General features: G+C 37.5%; 1 long non-coding RNA gene across 1 annotated transcript; it reads left to right on the top strand.

The window, feature by feature from the left end:
- Positions 1-854: 854 nt before the first annotated feature.
- Positions 855-17,260, top strand: LOC103876780. The gene is made up of 3 exons (XR_001893923.3): positions 855-2,122; positions 10,337-10,460; positions 10,811-17,260. It is a non-coding gene; the product is annotated as an uncharacterized LOC103876780 (long non-coding RNA).
- Positions 17,261-21,541: the final 4,281 nt, after the last annotated feature.

Here is a 21,541-nt window from a genome sequence, read left to right as displayed (position 1 = left end):
GGAGGCATGATTTATTAGTTATCCATCACTGTATAACAAATTAGTCTAAAACTGGCAGCTTAAAATATGAAGATTTATATTTCTACACAGTTTCTGAGAGTACAGATTCAGTAGATGTTTAGTTTGGTAGTTCTGCTTTCTAAGGTTATATTCAACGCTTAACGGGGGCTAAAGATTTTGTTGCTCAGATGACTCATTCACATGGCTCTTGGTGATGAGAGGCTTAGTTTCTCACCGTTTGGGCTTTTCCATTAAGATGATATGTCCTCATGACATAGCAGCTGACTTCTTCCAAAGTAAGGAAGCCAAGAGGAAGCATACCAGATGTCACTTATAACCTAGCCTCAGAAGTGATAAACTTTCACATGTGTTGTGTTCTATGTCACATAGACCAACCCAATCATCATGCAATATAGTAGGAAGCTACAGGATGGCTTGAAGCCAGAAGGGATCCTTGGGCCTGCATTGGAGCCTGGTCACCACACATGACTTGCTGTAGTTCCATAAAAATAGTTTGGGGATTTGTTTGGTTTTGTTTTTGGTTTGTAAACAGTGTAAGTTATCGGTATGATGTATCTGCCATAAAAGTTTATGTGATATTAGGTGATGATATGGCTGTGTCCTCACCCAACTCTCATCTTGAACTGTGGCTCCAGCAATTCCCATGTGTTATGGGAGAGACCCAGTGGGAGGTAATTGAATCATGGGAGCAGGTCTTCATGTGCTATTCTCGTGATAGTGAATAAGTCTCAAGAGGTCTGATGGTTTTATAAAGGGGAGTTCCCCTGTGCAAGTTCTCCTGCCTGCTGCCATGTAAGATGTGCCTTTCACTTTCTGCCATGATTGGGAGGTCTCCCCAGCCATGTGAAACTGTAAGTCCATTAAACCTCTTTTTTCTTTATAAATCACCCAGTCTCAGGTATGTCTTTGTCAGCAGTGTGACAACAGACTAACACAGGTGACATCAAATATACACATGCACACACACGCAAATGTACACACACGTATTATCCACTGTGTACTAGTAAAATTATAGATGTGATAAAAATGTATGAGACATGTCTATATATATTACATATATGATTATACTCATAAGGAAAAAGTTAGGGAAATTTAAAAGTACAAAATATAAAATGGAGGATTGGCCTTGTATTCTTAGCCTGCATAAAAGATCCTGTACAAGGGATTCAAAAGGCAATAATCAAAGAACCATGATGTGAAAAAGGGAGTAGACTTGCTTTGTGTCTTTACAAAGGGTGGGGATGTTCATCAATACAAAGAACACATTGGAAAGAAAACATACACTAAATGAGGGAAAACTTGTGTAGTATCAAAGGTTGTTAAAAAAATGGAAAACTACTGAGTTCTTTATCACTGCTTCTACTTATGGAAAAATAGGATAGTCCTTGGTTAAGCTATCAATAAGTATGTTTGAGAGGGATTTGAGCATTGAATGAATTATTCATTCCTTTAGTCATTCTTTCAGAAGAGAGTAAATGAGCATCTACTCACTATACGCTGAGAGTTGTTTTTAAGGTCTGGATTGAGAGGTTGGTGAATGGGCAGGCAAGATCCTGTTCTTACCAGGTTTTTCTCTGATTGTGAGAAATGTACAATAAACAAGTAAACTATTGCAAAAATAAGTTTACTTCACTGAAATAAATCAAGCTAAGATAACAGAGTGTGATGAGGCATTTGTGGACAGTCATGTAAGCTACAGTAGTCAGGGGAGACCCCTCTAGGGAAATTAACATTAACGCGTTTATGCCAGAGGTTGTAATTTTTTGTGTGTGAAAAATCAGATTTTGGCGATGACTTTGAGCAGTAGGATATAAATAACTTCCACAAGCTTAGTGTTCCAATAGCGGAACACTAGGCATAAATGGGTTAAACCAAAGATCAGAATGGTGAAAGGATCCAGCTATGTCATAATGCAGGGAAAGAGAATTTCAGGCAGAAGGAACCGTAAATGTAAGGCCCATTGGTTGGCTTAAGGGTAGTGTGTTTTATCTGCAAAAAGGCAACCTCCCTGATTTGAAAATCACAAGTGATGGGGGAAGGTGGGAGGACTCCAAGCAAAAAACGTAATATCAGGTGGAAAGTATGTCACTTGTAGATAACGGTAACGAGCTTAAATTTTATATTAGTATATTCTAAGAAATATACAGATTTCAACATATTCTGCTTTGCACTTTATAAAATCATTTTGTTTCCTTTGTGGATTAAAAAAAAAAGCTGTACTAAGGGAAACCATTAGGTGAAAGTAGGAAAAAGAATAAAAGGCTATTTAATTGCTTTAGTTTGGGAGAAAAGAGATACTGTCAAATTATTTGTTGACACATCTTCTGGAACAGATTTTGACTAGTTCCTGAGAATACAGAGACAGAAAAATAAAACTCATACTTAAAAAAAATTATTCTAGGCTTTTTTTGGTCTGTTTCATGGGTGTATTGCAGAATGGTGAGGTTTGGGCTTCTCATGAACCTACCTCCCAAACAGTGAATATGGTACCTCATAGGTAGTTTTTCCACCCTCACACCCTGCCCTCTCTCCCTCCTTTTAGAGTCCTCAGTGTTTATTACTTCCATCTTCATGTCCATGTGTACCCATTTCTTAAAGAATTGAAAATAGATAAATCATTTGACCCAGCAGTCCTACTATTGGCTACCCACCCAAAGGAAAATTAAAATTTTCATCAAAAAGACACCTGTCCTTATATGTTTATCACAGCACTATTTATAAGAGCAAAGTCATAGACTCAGCCTAAGTGTCCATCAACAATTAATTGAATAAAGAAAATGTGACATTTATATTCACCATGGAATACTATGAAGCCATAAAAAATAATGAAATAATGTCCTTCACAGCAACATGGATTGAACTGGGGTTCATTATCCTGAGTGATATAACTCATACTTTTATAAACAACCCTGTTTACAGAGAGGGTTAGACATGCAGAGCTTTGAGACAACTCTGGTGTTTGATAGAGAGATGGAGAAAATGTTGACAGAGCAGGAACAAAGACTGAGCAAGCAACAAGGTACCATACAGAATGCACTGGCCTGAAAGCTGCACAGATAAACTCTGAGATCCTTTTCAAATATGAGATTCTGTGATTCTACTAAAGCTTTCAGAAGACTTCCATTTAGTTCTGAGTTTGACAGCTTAGGGTTTTGGGACCTACTTTTCTTCCACATGGCCATGAAGAATGGAGAATTGGGTATATTTTTGGATGCTTGAGGAACAATGATTTCTCTTCCCCTCACCCATGTGTGCTAATGGTTAAGCCCCGATCCTGAATGAGGCCACTGTAAGACAACTTAGGGTGAGGTGCATTACATAGTGTCTCTTTTTCAGAAGCCAAGTCTAAGGTTAGTACGCTACTCTGTGTTACTGATCAATTCCTTCAATTCCTTTGGGTTCACTTTTTATTATTTGAAAAACAAATAATCTGTTCGAATCTAATGCTGATTCTACTCATGTCACAAAGGTGTTGAGATGACAGAAATGATCACCACTTCAGACAAACTTTGAAACCTAGTTGAAATCTGTAGAAAAGTGAATAGCCATTTGAGAGATCAGACAAGGGAACAGCCATCTGAGAGACCTTGTTTCTACCTAACACTCAGAATAAGCTGGAGTTCTAGCTGGATATCACATTTGGTTGACCACACACACTGACCTTTCTATGTGATGATTTTTTTTTTTTTTCCAGTGCCCTGAGAGAAGCATAAGTCTCCCTGAGGGAGTGAGAAAGGGAAATGGAGCATGAAGGCAGAGTTAGTCTTTTTAGCACAGATCACCAGGATTTCATATTTGAAAAGAGGCTGAAGTCACTTATGTTAATTTCCTCCCCATGCCTGTGATGGGTGTGCACTGCTACCCTCATTTATAGATCAGAAAACCAAAGATAGTAAAATCAAGTAACTTACACTTGGTTTCACAGCAAATGAATCGCAAAGCTGGGGAAAGGATCCTGGGTCAGACTGGTTTTAAAACCTGGGACCCAGCAGCATCTGAGAAAGTAGACCCAATATTCTCTCACTTAATCACATGTCAGTGGTTCTGACAATATAAGGCTTTCTAGCCCTCGAATAGATTTTATTATGAAATAAATCTATTTTTTTTTCTTTCTTGGGGTTGGATTTTTCCCATTTTATACTCAGATTGTCCAAGTATACAGCCTGATTTTTTTATGCAACTCCACTGATGATATTAGGTCACTATTTAACTCACAAAACAACTACTTATTAGGCAATAACTATGAGTCTGAGGCAAGACTCATGAAACTGTATGGGCAGAAATCAGCTGATAGATTGACGTTTCATAGAGACCAAGGATAATAAAACACTGATTTTAAGAATGCATGGATAACACTGTTTCCCAAGCTATGTTCCATAGAACCTAAATCTCTGTTAATAAAAAACAAAGTAAAGAAGTTTTTTTAAAAAGTAAGATGGTGCATTTCTAATGAAATAAATTTGACCTTTACTACAGGTCTTCTGGACGCTTTTAAAATGATGATTCCTTACAATGTTGCATACTACATTCCATTCTTACAGATATCTCGTCTGAAAGAATGGAATGTATTATGCAATATTTATCAAACTTATTTGGAAATGAATATTTTTCTATTTTTTCTTTGACATGAAACAAGACTATTTCATAGATCGGGTGAGAAATAATGAAACATAATTTTTCCTGTCTTGACTCCTTAAATAATTTTGTTAGTATTGATGTCAATTTTTGCTTACAAAGTTGGATTTCCAGCTTCCCCCAGAAAAGACATCTCTTGCTATGTTAATCTGTACATCATTCCTCTATTTCCCAACTCCAAGCTCTAATTTGTGGACAAGAGTGTAGTTTCCGCCCACCCTTTCCTGATGCCTGCCTGCTCAAGCCTATTTTGATTTTGTTTTTATCTTTCTCTTACTTAAGTGATAGGTATAATGTAGTTTTCTCAGAGGGCATATTGTTGCATATCTGAAGAGGCTCTGTTGTGCAGAATTTCACATTTATGTAGGAATTGAATGCATATATCAAAATGGTGATCCTGTGAAGTGACTTGTCTTATATATCCTACTTGAGGCACGGAGAAAAGAGGCAGGACATTCAGAGGAAGTAGGAAAATTGCAGTCAGGTATCAGGGACCAGTTCTCAAAAAGGTATTTAACCATAATCTGTTAGTTTAGAAAAAGAGAAAATGGCGTTTAGACAGATACATGCCAGGTGAGAAGGGAGGAATATGGCCAAAATTGTTTAATTCCTCTTTGGGAGAAGAAACTGGAAATTGTGCTGACGACGCTAGAGCCTTGTCCCTGACTGCATTGTCTTCTGACTCCCGGAGCCCAAAATGTGGATGGAAAAAATAAGGGTGCCCAGTCAAGGCTACATGGAGTATTCTGTGCTCTGCCATAGGTTATCATGGGAAGAACTCAAACCATATAAAACAGGAAGTCTGGAAAGCTGAGTCCAAATTGTCAAAACTCCTTGAGGCCCCCTGGAATTCTAGGTTGAACTGAGAGTTTTAGTAAATTTTCTCATAGTTAAAACAAAAAGTCTCAAAAGCTTTCAAATTATACCTGAAATCTCAGAAGTGCCAAAATTATCTTAAGAGAAACTTCTGTTATAAGCACCAACTCTTTCATGATTCCCTAATCCTTCTTTCCTTAAAGCAATTAAATAAAGAATGGGAAATGTATTTTCCAAATGTGAATATATCTGAATAGTAAATGTGAATATTTTTGAAATGTGAATAGTAAACTATGTAGAGATGAGGTCTCCTTAAAGCTCTGCACAAAGTATGGGAAAAAAGCAGCTTGGGAGCTAGGGGGCTGAGCAGAAAAGAGTGAATGCAGCTGGCCTGAGCCTGCCTCTCCTTAGAAAGGCCTTCTTACAAGGTCCATCTTTGACTGACTGGTGTCTGGGAACTTGACTGGTAAAGAGTTGCTCACACTGATATTAAACATTTCCTGAATGGTCAGAGTGGCTTACTGTGCAGAAATGGTGTAAACAATTTATTCATGCTGTATACCTGCTTTGTTTCTGTGCACCTGGCATTTTTAAATGTGCTATGCAGAAGGTGTCTATGTGAACATCCTGCAATATAAAGCTTGGACACTGAGTCTCTAATGTACTTCCCTGATGGACAACACTTCTTTTGTATTGCCACAGCTCATTGCTGGTGAATTAAGTCCTGTGTGACTTCCACTGGCATAGACTGAAGCTAGTGCTTTTAGCACAAGTGTCTTTTCCCATTGCTGTGCTTGCTTCATATCTGATATAGTTTGGCTGTGTCCCCACCCAAATCTCATCTTGAATTGTAACTTCTACAATTCCCAAGTGTCATGGGAGGAACCTGGTGGGAGATGATTGAATTATGGGAGCGGGTCTTTCCTGTGCTGTTCTTGTGATAAGTGATAGTAAATGAGTCTCATGAGATCTGATGGTATTAAAAATGGGAGTTTCCCTGCACAAGCTTTTTCGTTGTCTGCTGCCATCCATGTAAGACATGACTTGCTCCTCTTTGCCTTTCACCTGCCACCATGATTGTGAGGCTTCTCCAGCCACATGGAACCATTAAGTCCAATAAACTTCTTTCTTTTGAAAATTGCCCACTCTTGGGTATGTCTTTATCAACAGCATGAAAATGGACTAATACAGTATCCTTTCACTGTAACACATCTTAGCTGTGAGTATAATGATGGTTGAATCCCACAAATCCTTCTAGCAAATCACTAGACGTGGGGGTGGGCTTGGCGATCTCTGGCACAGGGCCCCTCTCTGAATGTCTAGTCCAAGGACAAGACCATTCATGTTCTTAAGATCATTTTCCTTTTCCATATGCATATGTTACCTTGTCTGATTTAGCAGAAACACTAGGCCTGCAAAAATTAGTATTCTACTTAGATGTCTTCTCAAATTTCTAGATTCACCTGTGTTTCTCTCCTTCAATTTCTTCACCCAACTGCAGCACATATTTTGTCTTTCATTATAATCTGCAATGGAAGTGAAGAAGTTGCATTGAAAATACATACAAGCACAGAGAGAAGAAATTGAAAAAGATTCTTATATTCTTATATCTTCAGCTCAGTTAGGAGCAAAACATTGTAAAATCTCCTGAGGATGTCTGCTGTCCTCAGATGTAAGTCCAGATTTGTTGATTGGAGAGGTTTGTACCTCAGGGTGCTGAAAATAACTTCTAAACCTTTAGAAGTTTTCAGTGGGTTTGAATGTGAATGATGGAGGTTTGAAGCTGCCCATGGGGTCAGGAAGGCATGCACAGAAAGGAGATGCTTGAGCCATTCTCAAACACACACACAGGACACACATGTTTTAAAGTTCTCACAACTCCAAGTTTTATCTGTAGAGAACAGGGGCTGTGTTGTAGCAAGATTTTAGGTCATTGTTGTCATTGGTGGGATTGTCTTTGTGCTAGAGACATAGTACGAAGCTAATGTCACCTTTTGTGTGGGCAAAGGAAAGGGATTTCCATGTATACAGTGGGGTTTGGAAGGTAAGGCATCAGTAACAGAGACTTTCCTGAAAGTAGTGACTTGCTGGGAGAGGGATTGTGGTGATACTCCCTGTGCTGTCTCTTTGTTCTCTTCCAGCAACATATAGAGTGCTCTCATTCCATCTCAGAGTAGTCTTACTCATCTAGTGTCAGTGTGTCCAATATAGACCCATGACATTTGGGGCAGACACTGCCCTAACACAAGTTGTAATTGCAACCATTTTCTATCACTGGATGAAGCTCATTACCTTATGCAAGTCCATCCAGTTACAAAAAGAAAATATCTTTGACCTTTGTGAAGAGATGAGAATATTTGCTCACAAGTGATCCTGCGTGATCCATTTAGGAATCTTATCAACAGTTCTGACTGTTATGTGAAATGATATCTATGGGTGCACAAGTGAAACAATAGGAATAATTATTTTTTGTTCTATTAGCTCCTGTAATGAACAGTTTTCTGTAGAAACCAGAGAGTATATTAAACTCCACACTGCCCTGGAATTTTAAAAAGCTAAATATGACTTCATTTATACTAAAATCTTTAATTTTCACTCGTGATTAAAACAGAATCAATAGATTTGAGTAACAAGGAAAAAAAAGTATTTTCTTTCCAACTATTGTAATTTCTACTCAGAGTAAAATGGCTTTGAACTCTGCTAGGTAATCAAAAATATTAAATTTGCTTTGTCTAGTTTCTTTTTAAGATTTAAATTTATTGTTTATTTTAAATATTTATTGTCTAATTATTTGCATAAAATATGAGCTAAGATTAGATATGTTATGCTACAATATATTTTTCTAAGTTTCTAACAGTTTATTTAGCTTATCTTTAATGCCTCATTACAAATCTTATCAAGACTAATTTATTGGATGTCTTGATGGATTTATTTTTGTAAATATGATGGATTGTAAAAGTACTCATAGATTTCAGTTATTTCCAACTGTATATAATATTTTAATATTCAAAATTCACATCCTTGTAGTAACCTGGTCATGTAGGAATCTTCCCTCTCATGCAGATGATGATATGGAAATTAATGGGTCTTGGTGGAAGGACCAAGGTTGATTTTTTAAATTTTTCTCTCTCCTTTTTTCTTCTTTCTTGCTTCCTGCAGCTGATTTAAGCATCCATACCTCGATACCTGTTGGACATAATACAGACAGTAGCCTTTGGAATATGTTGTGTATACAGCAAACCTAATTTAGTGAGAAGTTTTAGTTCATGACCCCGTTTATGATTGATAATTCATTCAAATGGCCCTTCCATGGATAGAGTTTAGTCTGATATTTAGTTGGGTTTAGACTAATAAATCAACTTTGCCCCACCAAACTTCTCCCACTTTAAACCCCAGATCACAGCTGTGATGTAGATGTTTGCCTCTGAGAAAATGGGAAGCTATGGTCTGGTGTGTGCCTCCACTTTATCTGAGAAGGAGCATGAGGATGTGCAGCACCTCACACAGACTATCCTCACAGGCCTTGGTGTCTGCCAAGATTAGCCAAAGAAACAAGTGTGCAAAACAAGAACTTCCTGGAAACTGCAATCTTTTTTGACAAATATTACATGGCAAAGCTAAATAAATCTAAGTCCTGAATAAATCTAATTGTCATTGACTATGGGAATACTAGTTCTGGAGAGATGGCATTTATGATACCTTTACTAAACAGTATTAAAACCTTTAAACTTTGAATCCAAACTATGACCTTCAAGCGACATCCTACTTCCTTAATAATATGTTTAAATGTCAGTTAAATCATTCTGATGGTGAATCTTTGGAAAACTCTATCATAATAATCAAATAGTCAAGTAATCCTATCCAGGACAAGAAAAAAGGATGACAAAGAGAAAGAAGGGAGGGGTAAGGGACAGCCACAAAGGCAGGAAAGAGAACAGACTAAAGAATGAGGGTAGGGGTTAATTGCTTTGAATTCTGCATGTTTGTACATCTAAGTCTTGGTGCAAAAGGCTAGAATGTCCTGATGAATGTAGAGTGTGACCATTTGAAACAAGATCATTAAAATGATCACTCATCCAAAATACCTTGTGAAAAGTCATACAATCATCAACTGCAGTGCTGCCAAATATCTCTGTCTCTGCATTGCTCTTATGGAACCATTTTAAATTAACAATCCCGAAAGGTGAAGATCATGTCTTTATTTAGCCAGCAGATGTTGGATAAACAGGGAGTTGTCCCAGTTTTGTGAGAAGTGCTATGGAGACAAAGTGTATGTATTCAAATCCCTTTTCTTGAAAAGTTCATAGGGTAGTTAGGAAACTGACAATTAACTAACAGTTTAAATCCAGCTTCACATAGTATCAGAGAGGAGTGGGTATATGAGCAGAGGGAGTCAACCAAACTAGCTAACAAAGTGCCTGTAATAGGTAGGTGCTCAGGAGGGTCTTGGAGATATGGGTGCCCTTAAGAGAAACCTGTGTGTCATGTTATGAGTTAAGAATATTACCCAAAGAGCAGTGAGTAGCCTCCAATAACTCTTGACATTAGTCAGAAATTAAATTGGAAAGGACACAGACTGGAGGTTGAGAGACCAGTGAGGAGGTTGAGAGGCGATTCAGGAGAATTTTATCTGGGAAAGAATAACTAAGGACCCAGGCCATGTTAGAAACAGTGGGTGTAGGATGCAAAGAAATGATTAAAGAAACACTGAGGAGGTTGAATGAATAAAACATTAATGTCTGTATCCTTAGCAACTTACACAGTGCCTGTAATAGGTAGGTGCTCTGAAAATATTAAGTGAAAGAACAAACAAACCATGTAATACATATGTTAGTATTAACATCATGGTTGTCATTTCTATCAGGCTATCCTCAAATCATGAGAATGCAGGCCTGATTTATATTATCACATGCCAGATGACATCATAACGACCCACCTTCCCAACTCTGATTGTAACCCATTGGTCATCCCATGCTCAGTCATGACTGGTAGGTACAAATATTTGTATTGTGGATTCCAAGACTTTTATCACAGCAAATACTTTGCATTTAATTCTTTAGGTCAAAAGAAAATATTTTCCATTTAAAATAAGATCATAGATCATTAGCAGGCCATCTGTTTACACTGAAAGTCATTCAAAACTTTTTGTCTAATCCCTGAGAGAAGAGGTTGGTAAATGTGAGCCATTAAAAAAAAAAAAAACAAATTCTGAGGCCTGGTGCAGTGGCTCACATCTGTAACCCTAGGACTTTGGGAGGACATGGGGGCATCACTTGAGTTTAGGAGTTCGAGACCTGCCTGGGAAACTTAGCGAGACCCCCATCTCTACAAAAAATAGAAAACAACGATCCTGGTGTGGTGGTGGACGACTGTAGACCCATACACTCAGAAGCCTGAGGCAGAAGGATCGCTTGAGTTCAGGAGCTTGAGGGTATACTGAACCACAGTCACACCACTTTACACAGCCTGGATAACAGAGTGAGAACTTGTCTCTAACAAAATGAAATAAAAAATCTGAGTCCATCATTTACTAGCTGTGTGATTGTGAGCAACTTATTCAAATCTCTCTGTACCTCAATTTCATCATCTTATAAAACAGGCATAATTATATTTATTTTGCAGAGCTTAGGAGAAAATTTAATTGGTTCTTATATATAAAGTGCTTAGCAAGTGTCTAAAGGGAGTAGGTGTTCAAGAAATTAAAATGTTATATCATTCAAAGTCACCAACCAGCAGGGATGACAAAGCAATTACTGGAGCTATCTTCCTTTCGGTTTTGAAGTCCATTTTCCTATTCGAACCAGGAAACCTCTTAAACTTGCTCACCTACCAGGAAAATGTAATGGTGGTAGATAAAGCATTCTTTGGGAGAACCAAGGTTTTTAGCAACCTCAGTAATTATGGTTTCCTTTGCTGCTGACACTTTCCTTGCAAAACAGAGAACTTCCAGGATCAATAAAACATTCTGGACCAAATGTAATCTTCCATTCATGAAGAATGAGTTCAATGAATGCCACATTTTTCATCCTTCCATTCAGTCATTCAATGATTGCTTATTGAGCATCTATCTGGTATCAGGCACTGTTCTAGCTATCTGTTTTGCATAGGTAATCGAAACATATGCCCTACCCTCAAATTATTCACAACCTAATAAGAAACACTAAAACATAAGCCGATGGTTATGTTACAGAGGGGATATAAATTTGTACAAGAAATGGTAGAAATACAAAGGACCCTGTGGTCTATTCTAATAGTGGGTTCATGAACATTTCAATCCATGGGTTATATTTAAGCATCTAGTGCTCAAAGGGGTAATAAGAAGGGTAAGTGGTTGATAATAACTATAAGGTTAAGAGATGACTTTAATGTCTTTAACATTTGTCACTTTTGTTTATCTCATGCCACCTTCTCTCAAACTTACATAATTATATGGTTGTATACAGAACAACACCCTATAGATTGTCACTCATGCTCATCTGTAGGCAGAAGTAACGGCAACGAGGGGTCCAGGTCCCATTCCTAGACTTTTGCATCTGAACCATTCACTTGTTGCCTTACACACACACTGTACACATGCTCTCATAGCCTGGGCTTTACAAGTTCCTTCGATCTAACCTTTAAGGAACAATTCATGACTCATTCCTAAGTCAAATTTTTATGTCTCTCTGTGGAGTATATGGGTGCAGATTCTTGAAGAAGATAGACGTCAGATGGAGGATGGGAGTACTTTTTGTGCTGTATTATGATGTGGGAGGCAGAAGTGAAAATTCTTTTTTTACTTGTGAGATGAGCTGAGCATTTAAGAAAAAAAAAAAAAGAGGAAAATGTAGTATGTGGGCCTGAACTCAGTATGTAGATCCCAAATACTGAATGAAAGGGAGGGAAATGTATGTTGCAGAGTAAAAGGTGTTATTTTCTTGTTGTGAGGAAGTCCTCTCTGTGTAGTGCCACAGATAGGGCTGAGGTGGACAATGGTGCTGTAGGAAGCTTTGTAATCATTCTGCAAAATAAATGGGTTCAGAGCATACTGTATATAAGAAATGAAATGAGCAGAGGAGTTGGAAGCTAGAAACATGGACCTTTTTTTGTTTTTAAATTTTTCACCTTTAATGTCTTTTGGTATAATTTGCCTTTCATTGTAACTAATTTCTTCATTGCCACATTATCCAATGAAATACTAAGACTCAGTCTAAGAGCTGAGTTTAGTTCATTTGTGTACCTAATTGCTCCTTCCTACTTAGCCCTGCTGCTATTACTATAACCCAGCAAGATCTATAATTCGACTTTTGTGGAGGGAGGAATTATTTGCCTTGAAGAGTCCAATTGGACTGCACAGACTTGTGAGCCATAGACAAATAGGACATAGGGAGCTTCGGACAGGGGAAAGAGAGATCAGGAGAAGGACAAAGAAAGAAAGTGACAAGAAGGGGGAAAATAAGTGAAAGGTGAAAGGAGGGTGGCTGAGAGCTGGAGACAGCAGTCCAGACAGGTGGTAGGCTGCAGGCTGCAGGCTAGGCAGCCTGCTGGAGGTGGCGGCTAGCCAAGTAGATGACGCACTGTGTCATGGGAGTGGGATCTAAGGTTAGGTGGAGAGTCCAGGCAGGAAGAACATGGAAAGTTGTGGCATATGAATAGAAGATTAAGGGCAGCATTCAGGAACCATTGCCCAGAAGGACTGGTAAGAGCTAAGGCAGTTTCTATAGTTAGAATGGTAGGGGTGGGAAATTTCAGGGTAGAGAAGAACCGGGACAGATGGACCCATATTACTGAAAGTGGAACTGAAAGAGATGAGGAGACCTTGGCCCACCCATAAGGAATAATAAAAAGTAAAAAGTTCTCTCCTGGGACTGGGTTTCAAGCTAGAGCCAAAACTACTCCCAGGCTGACTTGGTGCTAGACTGCCCATCTTCTAGAGAGGAAACTTATTAGTTCTCTCAACAAGACAAAATTGGTTCTCAGGCCTAAGATAGTATTCAGCCTGCATACGGAAACTAACAGATTCCAATATGTGACTTCCCCCCGTGTTAGTCTGTGAGGAAGATATTAGGTGGTTCTCTGCATTAAAGTCAGGGTACACATTTGGTCAAGATGATGGTAATGATGACCTCAATCCTCCTAAAACAATATCTGGTTCCACCTACTCTGAAGAGGACCATGGAGGAAATCTATCAAGGAAGCAGTTTTATACTTTAGCTCTAATTAAGATTATCTCAGCATGGATCCCAGACACAGATAGAGACAAAGAGGCTAGGGTTCCCAGGGCAGTTTGCCACAGAATACTCATTCCACCTTCGGCAATTTGTCCATGTCTAGCCATGGAAGCCACTTGCACCCTGCCAGCTCTCCATAGACTTCACCACCCTATTAATTGTAACTGTTTAACCAAAGTCCTCTTCCTTTCTCTTTGCATTATTTCATATTAAAATTCAAAATAGCTTCCTAGCTAAGGTTAGCCTTGAACTAAACCCTAGAATTTTCAGCATTTTACAGGCAGAGGTGTGGTGGTTCTAGCTTACCTGTTTTTCTTGCAGTACCTGATTATGTTGATAAAAATATTTTTGAGAAGCTTCACAGGCTGTTTGAGAAACATATAATTGGCTCATAAATGTTAGAACTGTATTTGGTGTATATTACGTAACCAAGGTGCTTGCCTCTCTGGTTCTCTGCTACCTCCTACTTTTCTCTTACATCAGGGCCAGCAAAGAACAGGAATGCGGGGATCTACTCCTGCTTTCTAATGTACACGGAAAAGAGGGCTCCAGCTCTCAGTGGCACTACTCCATCCTCACCAGCCTCCCAGATGCTTTAGCCTGGGGTATAGGTCAGGGCTCTAATTATAATTGCCCTCAACACAAAATGGGACATTGAACAAGCTGTGACCCCTTCCTTAACAAAAGGGCAACACATGGTTCCTGAGAGTCTTTTAAGTTCTATATATAGAAGAGAGGAGGAAAAAGATATTGGGAGGAACAGAATTAATTCAAATACAATGCTTCTAGTGGACAGATGATGTAGTTATTTGTGAAGCAAATGTTAGGTCAGGCTTTATTTTAATTTCTATTTGTTGAGCATTTAGGCAGTTTCTGTGATATGTTCCATACACACACACACACACACACACACACACACACACATATATATATATATAATTTTTTTACAGAATCCATATGAATTTGATATTTGTATCCTCAGGTTAGCCTTGACCAAACAAAGAGAATGAGTGATGGCTTAAGTTTACATAGAGGGTATAAGGCAGCACCAGGTATCTAAGCCAGGTGTGATTCCAGTGTTGCCCCCTTCTTGACCCCTATGACATACCTCCAATGGCTGAGGCATTAAACTGCTTTTTGCTTCTTACTCTGCCTGTAGATTAAAATATGAGACATTATGCCATTATACAGGCAATACCTAGAAATTGTCATGATGGGCCAATAGAAAGGAAACTCAGAAAGGAGGACAAGGAGGTAGACAAAAATTGATCTGGTTGGACATTATGATATCCAAAGAGGAATCCAAGAAACACATTGCTTAGTGAGTTTGGTGGTGAGATTGTAGTATTTATTATTTAATGAATGAGGCTACTACCAATGGCGTTTTGGGCTTGGCCAATCAATCTACTTATGACATGGCCTTCATCAACAGGTAAGAGTACAGATAGCACAGTCCATGAGACAAAGATCATGAGAAGAAGATCAAGTATTGGCTAAATAATGCCGATGTTTGCAAAGCTGTAGTCACAGAGAATCTCAATTTCTAGGTGTGAAAGCAGCATGAGACAACATGATAGACGACAAGTGAAAAGCTGTGAAGAGAGTGCCCCTAGGTTTCTTGGCATTGTACTACTTGTACTACTTCAAACTCTTGTTGCCATCAGCTAGTGCACAGAGGCCGATAATATAGTGTTTGCCTCTTCCCGTATTGTTAAGGGGACAGAGCCTGTGTGAGTTTTGGCAGCTGATGTCTTTCAAATAATTAGTCAATTTCATTTAAGCTAATAATAAAATGTGTGGGCATAGGGTTGTTCATAGTATTTCTTACTATCTTCTTCAGTGTTTATGGTATCAGTATTGATGCTCTCTCTTTTCTGATATTAGTTATTTGTACTCTGCTTGTGAGAAGCAAACAGGTCAGAGCTGATGTATTGCTACACTGTTTGAAGGGCTATGGTTGTCGTATGTTAAGAAGGTAGTGCTGTCATTCTCTATCATTCAGTAGGTGGACATAACTGGCAAGAGGAAGAAAGAGGAGAAGGAATAGAATCAAACCAGAGAGGTAAGCGATAGTGAAAACACAACAGACAAAGAGATTTAGAAAGCAGAAGGTGAGTAGTGCTGATCTCCAACTAGGAAGCATCATTCATAGTCCAGGAACCTCAGGCTGGATTAGAGACAGTGCTATAACCCTAAGTGCCCTAGAGGGCTCCCTAGCTTTTCTTCCCTCCAGGTGATAGAATAAAGTTTTGCTTTTTCTATGTAGAGCTCTAGTTTTGGTTATACTATCAACTACGTTAGGGAAACACTTGGAGACAGGCATCATGTAGTACTTATAATTCAGACGTTGAAAAGTCCAGCAAAGGCCCAATTTATACTGAATTTCTCAGAAGAGGAATAATTTATTGTAAAATTTTTGTTTAATTTTCAGAGAGGCCTATATATGTGAGAAATATTTGATAATAGAATTGTAGAATTGGAAGGGAAATTTACAACAGTCATTTATTTTACAGGTAAATTGACTGAGGTCCAGAAGTGTTAAGTAAAAAACCTAGTTATAGGTACTAAAACTCAAGTCTCCAAACCCCAATCTCAGTGTTTTTCTTGTAGCAAACAAGGTTTATCCTCAAATTTGCATTCTTGAACACATGTTTTTGCATCCATCAAGTACATATACATTAATTCTTGCTCAACCAATCAATTATCTAATCTGCTCCCTTGACTCAGGGTAAAGACTTGCTGGCAGAGGCTATGAGGGTCTGCTCAGTGCTCATGTCATTCATTCTACAGTAACTTCAGGTGCCTCAAACTTGCAAATGACAGTCTCTAATACAGCACCTTTCAAACCCACTAGAGAAATGATGCATTAAGGATGCAAACTGGAATGACAACATGAAATTACAGTTAACATTTAGTGACTATATATGTATATTACAATAACTCAGTATTGCAAAAGTAGGTATTTATCTGATGTTTCTGTCATGTTAATAACCAATTTTGTCCAAAGGATTACCATTTACCTTTTCACCAGTCAATGCAATGTTTCTTAATTTTTTATGGTGCATATTTAACCTTAATATTTTACTTATCACACAATAAAATTGAAGCATTCTATGACCAGTTAGAACAGCAGTTTAATAAACAAAAAAGTGTTCAAATGCAAATTGTATAGGTATTATACATATACACGTGTATGTATTGCTATAGCACATGTATATAATACATACATGTATGTGTGTGTATATATATCTTGTAATGTATTTATTTAGGGAATTTTTATTGAGCATTTTCTATGTGCCAGGCATTGCCATAGGCACTTGAGATACAACAGTAAATGTGACTACCACGCCTCTTGTCTCAGGAAGTTGCATTCTAAAGAGGAGAGATAGAAAATAATTTTTAAGAAAGAGAAGACAATTTAACACAACTATGTATGCTCTGAAGAAAATTAAAGCTTATCTGAAAGTATGAAAGTTAATAGTTGTAGGCCGGGCATGGCGGCTCACGCCTGTAATCCCAGCACTTTGGGAGGCTGAGTTGGGCAGATCACTAGGTCAGGAGTTCAAGACCAGCCTGGCTAACGTGGTGAAACCCCGTCTCTACTAAAAATACAAAAATTACTTAGGTGTGATGGCGTGCTCCTGTAATCCCAGCTACTTGGGAGGATGAGGCAGGAGAATCACTTGAACCCAGGAGGTGGAGGCTGCAGTAAGCCGAGATTGTGCCACTGCACTCCCGCCTGGGTAACAGAGCGAGACTCAGTCTCAAAAAAAAAAAAAAAAAAAAGAAAGAAAGAAAGAAAGAAAGAAAGAAAGAAAGAAAGAAAGAAAAGAAAGTTAATAGTTGTAGAACAAAAAGAAAGACTTTTACACTCTTCTAGTAAGTCACACCTGAATGTATATTTCTTAATGCATTGTTGAACTAAAAGAGAAGTTAAAAAAGTGTTTTAGAGCTTATGAAATATAAGAAAGCCCAAATCAGGAGAAAGCAAGAATTGATATTGCTTGGGGAAATTTTATTTATTATTGATGACCTAACACATGGAATGTTGGAGCAATTACATGGATCTAGGTGGATTGAGAGCCAACTTTCTCAGAAGACTTAAAGAAAGTATAAATGCGCCCTACAGTGGGAAATGTGTGAACTGTTACCCCTGTTGGCACTGTGTCTAAATAATAATTATTGTAAAAAGAAAATCTAACGAGAAGTCCAACTCACAAGACTTCTCTCAAGTCCTAAGACTTATAATTCATACTTTCTATGCTTCTCAACCCCCTTCCCACCAAAAATATAATTTAAACTGGTTCTAAATTGCTAGTACTTCAGGCATTAGTCAAAGGCAAATGATTATCCTCTCTGGAATAACATATTTTAAACATAGATCTCATGTCAACAAATACTCACAGATAGAGCACCAAAAAACATGTATTCACAATACAAAGTTATTAAACAAAACATAAAATTAGCCATCTGTCGTGAGCAAGAGATGACAGAAATAACAAATTACAGAGATTAGTTATGAGATCAGAGATGATCAGTATATTTTATATTTTTAAATAAATAAAGGAGACTATTAAAGTATAATGACAGATACTATTAAAATCAACGGGGATATATTTGCAAAAGAACTAGTTACAATGGCAAGACACAGTGATTGAAATGATTAATTCAATAGACAGATTAAACATTCAATGAGATGTAGCTGAAGAGGGAATTAGCCAACTGGATGATAGATCTGACAATACAAAATGACAATGGAATGCTGCACAGGAAGGTGAGAAAACAGAAAATTAGAGAGAGAAAGCAGAAAAATTGAGAGAGTTAAAATGCAGAAGATTAAGTGGGCAATTTCTAACTATGTTGTAATGATTAGGGTACAGGCCAAAGTACTGTGATTAAGAGACCCTAAAATACAGTGGTTTATATAAAAAAGAGTTTATATCTTCCTTCTACAGTAGTCTAGAAAAAAAATGGCTTATAAGTGGTAGGAAACCTCTGCCATTCTTGATATATGTTTTCTAGTGTTACTTAACTATTACTCTCTCTTACCAATAAGAATACATGGAAATGAGAAGTTCGTTACAGTACTGTCACTCACACTAATGACCAGAACTCATAACGCAGCCGCATAAACACAATTAGCCACATTTTCAATCTAAACAATTGTAAACCAAATTTCCCTCATGCTTCCAATCTCGATTTGTTCCACTACCACCTGCAGAAAACTCTGGTTTTAAAGGGGTTGACAGGATTACATTACACTTATTCAGATCATCTCCCTATCTTATATTCAACTATGCCATATAGTGTAACATAATCACAGGAGAGCTATCTTATCATATTCATAAGTTCTGGGGATTAGGAAACAGTACCTTGGAAGCCAATTTTCAAAATCTGCCTACCACATAAAGTGAGCACAAACTTAAGAAGGAGATAATTTTAAAAAATAGTAGTAGTCTCCGTCTCAAAAAAAAAAAAAAAATAGCAGTAGTAAATTAGTGAAGAATAAAACAAAAATATAATGGAGAGAATAACAAAAAAAGGTTAAATGTGTTCATTGAAAAGACAAAATAGACAATTCAATTTTCATTATGAACTAGAGAGAAAACCCTAAATAAACAATATTAGGCATAAAAAATGGGCCATAACTACAGATAAACACAGGTTAAAGTAATGAAATGCTAACACATTCAGAACATATATGTAGGAAATAAATTTCTAGACAAATATAAGGAGCAAAAATAGATATAACAAGAAATAAAAGGCATCAATGGTTTTAAATTCATTAAGGAAAATTGTATTAAATCTTTCTCCAAAGAAAATAGCATTCATTTTATAGGTCAACTCAACCAAACATTTATGAAACACATAATCCCAATCTGACATCCTCACAAGATTGTAACCTGTTACCTAAAGACAGTTGAACTTGGTTAAATGATTGATACCTTGGGCAAGCAGGTGGAATTGTGGTTGGAGTTGGGGGAGATAAGTAGGTGCATGTTTATGCTAGAAGGTTGAGGACATTGTGTGCCTCTGATCTTTAGGAGAAGTGACCTTGCGCTCTCTGGTCACCCACCATTTTATATGAATATTAAAAGAGTCTTGCAGAGGAACAAACAACAGGTACCAAAAGATACAGATAGTGTAGTGCATCCACCTTTATATCTTGGTTGTGGTGGAAGTTTGAGCTGATTTAATATAAGAGGCCCTCAGACCAAAGGTTTTCTGAATTTGTTTTTATGTTTTGTTAATTTTCTTGTGTCTTTGTTTTTGTTCTTGTGATAATAATTATAACCCAGCCAATCTCTTCAATTTTCTTCTACCTTAGCAGTTTGTGTGTGTGTCCTTGCTCCTCTTTTATTCAGGTCAAGATCCCCATAATTATGGAGTCACAATTTTTATAGGTTCTATGAATAATTAAATCCAGGTATAAACCAATATCAAATGTATAGGATTTAGTTTATTCTCGTTAAGTGAATTATGACTATTAAATGCTAACTGATAACATAAAATAATTCATTAGCTACTATTCCTTCATCTCATACATCTGTACCTCCTCCTTTCACCAATGCTTTGTATTGACGAGCATCTTCTCCACTGACAAAGAGACTGACTGTATTCCATGGCACTGAAGAAAGAATATATGACTTGTGGATTAAAGATCCAATTTAATCCCCACTTCTTATGAAATAAATAAACAAATTATACATCTTTCCAAGATTCTGAGACATATATAACCTAGCCAAATTGGAAGCTAGAGGTATGTTAGGTTATGATACTAGTTGCTAGACTGTGGTCAACAGGCAAGACTAGACATAATCTGTACAACATTGGAAGACACTAATACCCCAAAAAGGGTCATCTTGAAAACTACCACCCTAAAGTAAAGCCTACGAGTGAGAATTAGTAGACACAGCCAAGATACTGGCAAGCATGAATATAGTGGGGGCGTAGAGCAAAGTTCAATTCTTTCTTGCCCAGGACTATTTGAAGCATAGATGCTCCTTGACTTATGATGGGGTTACATTTCAATAAACCTATTGTAAGGTGAAAATATCTTAAGTCAAAAATGTATTGAATACAGATAACCTACTAAACATCATAGCTCAGCCCAGCCTAGCTTAAATATGCTCAGAACAATACATTGGCCGATAGTTGGGCAAAATCATCTAACACAAAGCCTGTTTTATAACAAAGTGCTGAATATCTCATGTATCTTATTGAATACTGGACTGAAAATGAAAAACAGAATGGCTGTATCAGTTGTTTACCCTCATGAACGTGTGACCGACTGGGAGCTGTGGCTCGCTGCCAGTGTCCAGCATGGAGACAGCAAAAGAGAGAGAGGGAGAATAGCACCCCATCATAGCCTAGCATCCCTGGAAAGGATCAAAATTCAAAATTCAAAGTATGGTTTCTATTGAATATGTATCACTTTTGTACCATCATAAAGTCAAAAATAAGTTGAAAAATAAAGTCAGAGACCATTTGTATGTTCATGCACTCATGCTCTGAAGTATTTTCTGCCTACAGAAGCTTAAAGATATCAACTAGAGGCTGAAAGTAAACAATTTTTGGAACTGGATTATTTTTTATAGTCCTCCTTGCTCAGTTATTCTGTGATATGCAGATGACTTTTACTAAAAATCTAGGAGCACCTGGATAAGCACATTGCAAATCCTGATCACTTATAAAGAGAACTTTCTGTATGAGTTTGTGAAGAGAGAGTTCCATTTTGTTAGAGAAAATCAATCTTCCCTACTGAGCATTGAAAAATCTTATTAATGATACCTTCAAAATTCCACTTTGGCTCAACATTCTGGGGATTATGAGGCAGGAATCTATTTTTTTTTTCCTCT

Source organism: Papio anubis, chromosome 14 (assembly GCF_008728515.1).
Source record: "Papio anubis isolate 15944 chromosome 14, Panubis1.0, whole genome shotgun sequence".
Taxonomy (NCBI): domain Eukaryota; kingdom Metazoa; phylum Chordata; class Mammalia; order Primates; family Cercopithecidae; genus Papio; species Papio anubis.
Note: the sequence above shows the minus strand (reverse complement) of the source record. Positions and strands in the feature narration are given on the sequence as shown.